General features: G+C 37.2%; 1 long non-coding RNA gene across 1 annotated transcript; it reads right to left on the bottom strand.

The window, feature by feature from the left end:
• Positions 1 to 5,958: 5,958 nt before the first annotated feature.
• On the bottom strand, positions 5,959 to 6,334 carry LOC112947924. The gene is made up of 2 exons (XR_003249500.1): positions 6,302 to 6,334; positions 5,959 to 6,181 (listed from the first exon to the last, which is right to left on the bottom strand). It is a non-coding gene; the product is annotated as an uncharacterized LOC112947924 (long non-coding RNA).
• Positions 6,335 to 10,020: the final 3,686 nt, after the last annotated feature.

Genomic DNA, 10,020 nt, shown 5'->3' with positions numbered 1-10,020 from the left:
TTAGTTTGGATATGTAAAATGGACTGTTTGTRTTTTTCATGTCCAAATATTGTACTACACCAAAGAAATTCCCAGTGAAGAATTCTCTCTAGCCAGAATTAAACTATTCATATTGCTGTATGAGAATGATAAAAATATTCAGAACAAGGAGGTGCTTTAAAGAGAATCCTCTTTTAATATCTAAGTGTGCTCTAAAAATGCACTGACATTACCCAAGAGGGTTTGAGAAGAAAAGGCTCTGTGATACCAAATATACAATAAATGCGTATACTGAAAACAAAGTGGTATTTTTGTACCTTGATTTTTATACATGAACTAAGTAYCTACATATATATACACACTTATTGTATTGTAAGATATTGTAAGATTTATGTCTGTTAAGACACAGGAAGCTTGGCCCAAGGATGTAAAGGCACATCCTCAAAAGGTCATCACATTGCAAGCTTGGGTCCAAACCAAATACACCACCATCTATCTCCTCTCAAAACCATAAATGATGCAAAAGGGAGTATCTTTTTACACTTGACACCTTCTTTCTAAAGCTCTTTTCATACGTACGTGTAATTTTAACTGATATTTTTGCTATATGCTTCAAAGTTTATCAGTAGAGCTGTCTGGCACAGATATGGCATTGACTCTCRCATATATAAGCCCACAATCAATAATGTGCTGAACAAATGTCCATGAGGTCAAAATAGGTTTGAGAAAGTGTCATTTTTTGGGATATATTTGTCATGGAAAAACCTAATGTGCTTCCAGTAGAGCAAGTTGTATCCGGAAGGCTTCTGGAGACAGCAGAGAAGACAAAGAAACATGCCCTCAGTTCACTGTCACCAACCACAAAAATTACAGACTTAAGCCAAAGTTTGTTACTTTGGATAATTCTAGCTTTTTCATATAAATTATTGCTCTATGAGTAAAATGGATAAATCACAAATACAGAGCATATGTCCTGTCTTCTTGGCTCTCTAGAGTGCTGGAAAAGTTTCTCTTAAGATAGATTGACATAATATTAGAATAGTTTTGACACTGCATTTCACTGACATGTACTTCACCGTCAGTCAAATCTAAGGCTCATGCCTTGGTCAAAATTGCTAGAAGATCTAAAGGCTTACAGTTGGAGAAGGAAATTCAAGGATGTAGCTTAAAAAAAAGAGTAATAAATCTGAAAAGCTGTCAAGAAAATTAAGAGTTTCTAGGACACAGTTTCTGAGGTATCTCAAAAACAAAACAAATGATATCTTTTATATTTTGCAATTCTGACACTCAAAAATTGACAGAAAGTACAGAGTTGTTACCTTCTAATATGGCTTAACAATATATGTATATTTCATCACAAATGATTAAACCTTATTGGTAAGTATGAAAAAAACTGATATTGTATTAAAAAAGGAAGTTAATTGAAACTTTTTATCTTTACGCTGCTCTCAGATTTAAAAATAAAAATAAAATAAAAAATAAAACCACAGAACTACTCCAGAAGCTCATCCATACTTCAAGCAGGATTTGAACTAAGATCACAATGGGTAAAGTGATTCCATTTTTTATCACATGATTCCTAGCTTGAAATAGGAGGAAATCACCTGGCAAAATAAGAAGCTCAAGTGCAGAGGAAAGAAACAATTCTCAAGAAATGTTTAACTAGAAATGACCAAGGTGAAGTTTCAATTTTGACTTCAAATATGGAGCTAACACTGAAAACATCCTGGGTTTCAGCTATTTTGGGTCAATCTCAATAATTAGGATGACCTCTCCTCAGCACATAATAAATAGAGCAAGTTTCCTTCTGTCTCTTGATACAAGAAGGACAGAAGTTGTCCAAACAGCAAGTGAGCAGCAGTCACTGGAGGGGAGCAGCTTTTTGTCCCACAAGATGAAGTTGGAACAGGSTATTAGAGACACACCAAGGTCTGGGGAAGGCTGGAACACGCAGTTCTTGGTAACTGTTACAATAGCTGCGCAACTGGATTTACCAGAAGTTTTGTGCATAGGAAAAACACATTGGTCAAGAGCAGTGAAGGTCAGTCTTTTACTTATCTAAGCCAATTCATGGGAGAGAAAAAAAAAAAAAAAAAAAAAACCACTCAGTTCTTTCCTACTGTGAAGGGAAGCAGAATGCTGACAGTTTTTTAAAGAGCTGCTGAAAATCTTTAGCTGCGGACGTCTGCCTTTCCTGCTACGTAGGATATTTCAAATTCAACCAGCTACCGCTATAGGAACGTGTTTATCACACAGTGTTGCCATTTAGCTGAATTTGCATTTTGAGTAAAAGAGCTGGAGTACTTTAATCACTTGTTCTGGCAAGCAAGAGATTAATATTAATTATAGTCTTCCAAGTACCATTTAGCTTCTTAGGCTTCCTGGTGCTGATTGCTTTGTAGTACTTTTGTGCAAGGAGCTTGTTTTACATTTATTTACAGGACATGAAATCCTGGAAACATGTCTTCTGTGTTTTGAATCATAAGCAAAATGATATATGTGATGCATAAAACATGACGTTGGAATCTATTTACTGCTGAAATATGCCAGTTAGTATGGTCTCAAATACAGACCTATCTAGTTTAATGTCTCTATACAAAATAACATATAAGTCTAGAATTAACAAGTAGATAATCAAAATGCCAAAATATATCAACCTAACAGGCAGAAGATAARTTTCTTAAATTAACACAAGATTTATAAGTAGTTCTGTGTCATTACCCTTTTAAAACCAGAAATGGGAGGTATCGGATGGATCTGCACATTGGGTRGATTATATCAATATCTCTCCCAGAATGACTATTCTGTCAGGGACGGGGAAGAAGAAAAAAAAAGACAAAAAGAGTATTTTCATGTCCTCCAAAACCAGTAAACAAATAATGTTCTGTTATGTTAAACAGACATGACAATATAATATTAATTCAGAGTGGATTGACTTTAAAACCATGGTATTTCTACCTTTCATTCTCTCAGAAGTCAGAAACCATAACAACTGTCATGACAAAGAGGGAGCTATTCTCAGATGTTGATCTATTATCTGCTCGGTCCTYAGCCAAGTGGAAGAATGCTGCTTGCCTTCATGGGGATTCTAGACGAAAGCTCAATRATATGATAAATTTTAGCCTTAATGAACTTAATATGAAATTCTGTTTCCTGCTAAGAAGTCTGATTTGAATGAACAATGGACTCTGTCTGCTAAAAACAAACAAATAAACAAGTCAACCAACCACTACCAAACAAGCAAACCAAAAAAACCCACCACTCACAACCAATAATTTAATTCAGAACAAGAAAAACACGTGAGTTTGTGATCAGGGTACATGTTTCTAGAAGAAAATAACATTTTTGAAAAGGATAACAAAACTAGATACTTTAGAAAAGTTTCAGAGGAAGAGCAGGAGAGCAAGAGAATCAAAAAAGAAAGCAATTTTCTATTACGAAGTATGGGCCACAAGCAGCACACATAGAGTATGTTATAGCAAAAGGAAGGAACATGTCAGAAGGCAAATTTAGCCAAAAAGGAATGAAAATACTTGATCTCAGATAATGAAGTCCAAGAAGTCATTTTAGGAAAACAGCTTCTAGTATTAAACAGTAGAGAATATGCAGCAAAGAGTAAAATCAAATGAGAGAACAGGTCATGCCATAAATAAGCCTGAAGAAGTGCCCTTCATACAGTTAAAATGTCAGCAGGAAAATAACAGGAGGAAAAATAAGAGGAGAAAAACAACATAATGGGAACCACACACTAAGCCTAACATCTATCAACTGATGCTATTGATGAGGAACACAAATCAGTTTGAGAGACGTTGCAGGTTGCAGAGCTGGTAGCTTGCGTAATCATGGAACAAATTCTCTATTAGAGGGTAAGAAGTCCGAAGAAGTATTATTAGGTATCATCATTTYATAGCCCAGTGAAAAGAAGATTGAGGAGACGCAGGATAACAGCGCTCAAATATCCTTTCAGCAAAGTAGAAAGGGATAATGAAACCTCCACCGCAGACAAAAATAATAAGGTTTGAATTGCAGCAAGAAAGGTACAGGACAGGCACTAGGAAAGACCGTCTGTATGCACAGAGACGTAGGTACAGGAATACGTAGTGCAGAAAGGCTGAATAATMCCCTACATTGAAGGTTTTCATAGACTCTGTCATTACTGCTTTGATATTTGGTTAGGTATATCTGAGGGCAGATTGGAGTGGGAGGATTAATACCATGGCCTCTTAAAATCTCCCAGAGCAGCAATGGAGCTCTGGGAGAGAGCATTTTTTTCATCACAATTGAAAATTCTTCTCTGCAGATAMCTCTGAAGTCAGTAACTTCAAATTTAAAAAGCCTCTCTACTTATTTTACTTTAAGAGAAACTAAATTTGGAAGCCATTTGCAAACAGGGTGGTTAATAAGCAATCCTAACTACCACCAATCTGCCTAAAGCTGCTGATTTCCCTTTTACCGAAAAGTTTTCCAAGTTAAAGGGTAGATGCCAAGATGCAGCACTGCAATATTTTCTTTCTCATCAAATTATAACACAGACTTGTCACAGAAATTTTTGTCATTCATTACCAATATTATRAGAATAAAATGTAATGAAACTATTCATGAATCACTAGGAAAAGCATTTTCACAATGGCACTTGCTTKAATTTTCACAAGATCTCTTCTTCGCAACAATGCCCACAGCGATGAAAGCAACAGAAAATACGGTTTTATAGCTCTAACACAGGAAAGCAGAGTTCCCACTTATTGAGATGACATATTAAAAATAGAGTGTGTGAATCATTCATACTGTCTGAAGCCACAAAACAACCACTTGATTTAATTTCTTCAACCATAAAAAAAGAAATTATGTGCCAGTAAATATCTAGCTCAGTATTGTCTAAAACAGTCTATAAAGGACTTGCTTCGAGCACATGAACTGCAACTGCTCTGTCAGCATGAGTTATAGGTACAAGGGTACTACTAAGCTCACTAAGGCATATCTGTTGGATGTAAAGGAAGTTCCAGGCATCCATCTTAAAGAGGTGCTCCCCTCTGGTGTGTCTGCTCTGCAGGAACATCAGCTTTGCAGGAGCTGGATACCTGCTCCCTTCCCAGGAGTCTCCCACCTCCATACAGACCTCATAACTTTGTCYGGGTGGAGGAACGCAGATAAGCCAACCCTCCCTCTCAAAGTCCATCTAGATCTGTAGATTTCCTTTATTCTCATCATTGACAGTGAACATTAACAACTGGCATAAAGGAGACTTGGAAGTAACCCTTGCTAAGAAGGTTACTTCTTCCCTCCTACTCCAAGACCAGCTCTAATGGTCATTACCTACATGTATCTATTTCCTCCATATTTACAAAACTGCCATCTACTATTCTACAAATAAGGTTATGTTTGACATTTTGGTGTGCTGTTACTTACAATCAGTATTTCAACCATCAGGTTTTAATAGAACAATAACCCTTCTTCCTAAAAAAAAMGAAACCAAGCACAAAAATTAGGTAAGCGTGGTGGGTGTTCTGATTGTGACAGATGCTTACAGGGAGAAAAAGATTGAGAAGAAAATTGGCAATGATGATTAATACAGGTTTCTAAAAGAAATAATGCTTAAAGGTTAGCTCCTGCAAGGATAAATTGCCCCTAGAGGGGACAGATTCTAGTTACGGAGAAATGAGCCATCTCTTTTGGATAGATTAATTTATAAAAGAAACAAACTTCTTAGCCTGAAGTTATTTATATCTCACAAGAAATATGTCCAAGCTGCTAATAATCATAAATGAGAACAAGGAAGTATAATGGTCAGTTATCTATCACAAGATAATGTGGGAGGAAACATATCTTTTGTTTAAATCAGCTGACTAGCTGTCACTTATTACTTTATAAAGAGAGCTTCAAAGGTTGGAATATTTATTCACTTAGAATTGGTTATATTATCATATTCATTACTGATGGCAGTTTGTCATTTGTGAAAGTGGAGCGCAGGAAGCTACGCTGAGAATAATGTCAACGAGATCTGTGAAAATTACTTGAAATGCATATTTTCAAAGTCTGGTGAAAATAATAAGGTACTTTTCTAGTCAAAGCAATCCCGGAGACAAAAACATAACAGCAGAAGCAGTGTGCTGTGGAACAGGCATCATGCTTCTAAGGCTGTAAAGTATCCTCTATGAAAGATATTCTTTGCTCTTCAACATGAAGGAAATCTCCAAGGCTTCACCTAGAGGGAGGGAGGGAGATGTGATAGACTTAGCAACTTGCAGTTGGGTACAAGGACCAAAGCACTTTCTCCATTGGAGAGGGCAGGGTCTGGAAGGTCTTTAGATAAGATGACACGTACCTGGAGAATCAGATCTCAAACAGAGTGGTCAGCTGCTGTCAGGATGGTGATGGGACGGGGCACGAGCCAAGAAGCTTACCAACCACGGCTTCTGGCAAATCCCTCACACGCGGCAATCAACCATCTCAGACTCATTCTAATCTGCTTCCTTCTATTCTCCTCTCTCTTAGCTCTTCCCTCTTTCATAAGGGGGGTGATGACTCATGAAAGTGGATGACGGAAAGAAAATTTCGTACAGGAAACCGAGACACCTTCCTTCAGCCCTGCCATGGGCCTAGGCAGAGTCCWGCAGCAAGAGGTGGCCGTGTCACACTCCAACCAAACGGTGTTGGAGCAACACGTTGCAGGGCGATACATGGACTAAGATACTATTTCTTCTGAAGTTGCCCTTTGAGCAAATGCAGGAATTCAACTCCTTAGTCTCCTACTTTCTCAAACATTTKATTTCTTAAGATATTAAAAATTAAATAATGAGTAGCTGACAAGTTATTTTAGCATAATTGCCTCAGGTTACTACCATCTTGTCTGAAAAAACTGAAGAACAGTTTAAGYACAGTATAAGACAGAAGGGGGAAAAAAGACAAATTGAAGAAAGCTGGTGATAAAAAGTTAGTGTATTATGAAGTCGTTGAATTATTTTCTGATGCTCTTTTGCTAATATTTCTGATGAATTTTGCTATCTAATGCACCAATGCATTATGCATGTTCATGCAAATATCTAAAGACTGAAAACACCACAGAGTGACATAGATGTCAATGCAGAGAACATCAGTGACCTTTAAGTAATAAAAGCATATAACCTTTTACTTTAATAGGCTCTGGCATTATTATAATTCTGCCCTGGTTAGCCACAAAATGTGAGTTATTACATATTTTAACGAGGTCAACTGTGCTCAGATGAGGATTTTAAAACAAGCAGAAAGAACTTCAGTAGATTACACAAATCATACTCAGGGTTTGATAGGTCTGAACTGCAAAAAGAATTATTGAGTCCTCTTTTAAAAAAGCACTTGCAAATGCAAAGTGTGAATGGACAGATTACATAAGTCAGAGAATAGAAAGAATCTGAAGGTTTATATATAAATGTGTATATATACATACATACATATTTTATGTATATATGTATATTATTGGTAGCTCCTTGAAGTAATTTTTCTCTACATTTGAGAAGTAAGATAACTTAATTAAAACACATCAGAGTTTATATATCATGCCAGGCAGACAGTCTCCAACCAGCCATCCCTACATAGCATGCATTTGCACCATGTTAAGCAGCAGTTGCAGATATGTTTGTGAAGGGAATCACAATCACCATCCTCAGCATATTAATATGCTTTGCATACCGCCCGAGGAAGGTAAAAGTTCAGCTCTCAGTCAGATCAGACACATTTTTGTTATTTACAGTTCCTGGAGTTGCCGCTTGCCTCAGGAAGCCGCACTCTTGCAAGCAGCCCTCCCAGTGATTAGAAAATTGAAAGCAACTTTTAATCTCGAGTCCCCCTGCATGGTGGCTTGTGCTAATAGCTTGCCCAAGGTGGCTGGCTGTGCAGCGCCATAACTCGCTGCAACAACCCCTGCTGCAACTGGRGCCTGAGAAACACCTGCCCGGGCAAAGTGGAGAAATCTGGTCCAGAGCATCCCCACGGTTGTGCACCTGGAAAGGAAACACCACCGCACTGCCAGGCACAAGGAAATCCTGTTGGTGCAATTGCCAAGGAAAGTAATAGAGCAGGATTTGCTTTTATGAATAAATCATACATTCTGGTCAATTAACATGACCAACTACCACTGAGGGTGTGCGGCTAAGGGACTGGCATCTGGCTCAAACAACTTGGTGCTTTGCAAAGGCAAAAATCATTCTACCCAGGTGAGTAGCTATGTGATACAGGTGGTAGTTTGGGAGCGTAGGTACAACTACAAACTCTGTGATGTGATAAAGTTGTCACTGCAACCGTGACCATCCAACAGAACGGCACACACTAAGAAACAATCCCGCATCTGTGACAAAGTTTRTTTCCAGAAGAGGGTGGAGAGGGTTTCCAACGTTTATCACCCATTCAAGCTAAAAATCCTTTTGGAAAATGGAGTGGCTGAAAACAGCAATACCAAAATTGTTCCATTATGCTGCAGAGATAGAAATTGACGAAAAGCTTAGGAATGCTGAGTGCAGACTCAACAATTATTCCCCAAGATTTAAATGGTGAACATGAGGCAGAATTCAGCCAAGTTTCATATCAGGACTGTGCAGTCAAATCAGTCTGACAAGAGTCTCATAAATTATACATTAGACTACCTAACTGGCTAAAAACAATAATAAACTATCATTTTATGGTAAGTGCTTTCTACTTACGGGTTATCTACTACCTCTTCTCATTTTATGGTCTGAAAACACATCTCAATCGTCTAAGGTATTTCAATATACGTTGCAATATGCTTTGTAAAGTACCAAAAGGGAAACAATGTGGTTGCAAACTAAGTGCAGTAAATTTGAATTAATGAAGAGTGTACAACATCTTTCCTACTGCATAACACTGTCCTCTTAGAAGCAATCCTCAATCACAGTATGTTGCACACATACTCTGGTAGCATTCATACTGATGCACCAAGAATGGAACCTCACTGTTGATGATTTTTTTTTTTATTTTTTTTAACTAGCATTCCTCAGCATATATGTTTTGCACTTTGGAGTATGATTGACAAGATCTGCAAAATAAGAAAAAACTCCTTGAAAGTAGCAAACAAAAAATACTGCATTTGTATTGTCCGGAACGGTATCTCACATATATGTAAAAGGCTTATCTTCTTCTAGCCTTCACCCTGTTTCCACTCACCTTTTGTTTAGCATTATGAAGGACTATTAAAATTAAAAAAAAAGACATATTTTTGATAGGAAGTTTTCCCAGGATGAGGGAATTTTTAGTTTTCTGATCACAGAGACTCTATTCACCTCATTTCTCTCTACCTCTTTGCAAATGTTCTGCAGCACTTGACATCTTTTCTAAATCTTTTCTCTGAATAATTTAATTTGCAAACAAACTTGAATCACCATCTCTGGATGTTGATTCACATATCCATTTCAGTCTCTGCTATCTCTGTCTTGTCATGTTCTCCTTGTGAATAAATAGTTGTCACCTCTGAATAACATGATTACTGTATTGCCACATCAGTCATGCTGTCTTCTTTCATTAGTGTTCTGAAACCATTATCCTACTTGTAGTCCATATCTTGGCAGGATCTATGCCTGGAAGCTCTCAAAAGCCTCACATCCAAACTATGTAAAGCCACGGCACAGATAACACTAGCTATCCTACTCAGTCCACAGCTAAAATTATTTTTCCTAGGATAAAATTCCACATTTTAATCCTGTAATATTCTTTACTCTAGATTAGATAAGTGTGATATCACATTTTTTTTCCTTTTTTTTTTTTTTGTGCAGTATTCAGAAATGAATTCTGCACAAATACACTAGAAAGACTGGAGCTTGCATCACGTCTTCTCCCTACATTCCCTTCCACATCTCCAGCTTTGTATTCTCCTCACATGGTAAAGATTTAATACAGAAGGCTAGATTTGTGGACATGAAAACAAAGATTTTTTTCAAGGAATAGATGAAAACCTATTTCTTATATTATGACGATGAGCAAAATGACCGTTAACTTTCACAYGTTGCATGCTCTAAGAGGTTTACACAAAAATTAAACACATTTTTACTCACACTT

The sequence above is a fragment of the Nothoprocta perdicaria genome, unplaced genomic scaffold, assembly GCF_003342845.1.
Source record: "Nothoprocta perdicaria isolate Ctin4 unplaced genomic scaffold, notPer1 scaffold_25, whole genome shotgun sequence".
Lineage (NCBI taxonomy): Eukaryota > Metazoa > Chordata > Aves > Tinamiformes > Tinamidae > Nothoprocta > Nothoprocta perdicaria.
This window is presented reverse-complemented; position numbering and strand designations above follow the sequence as displayed.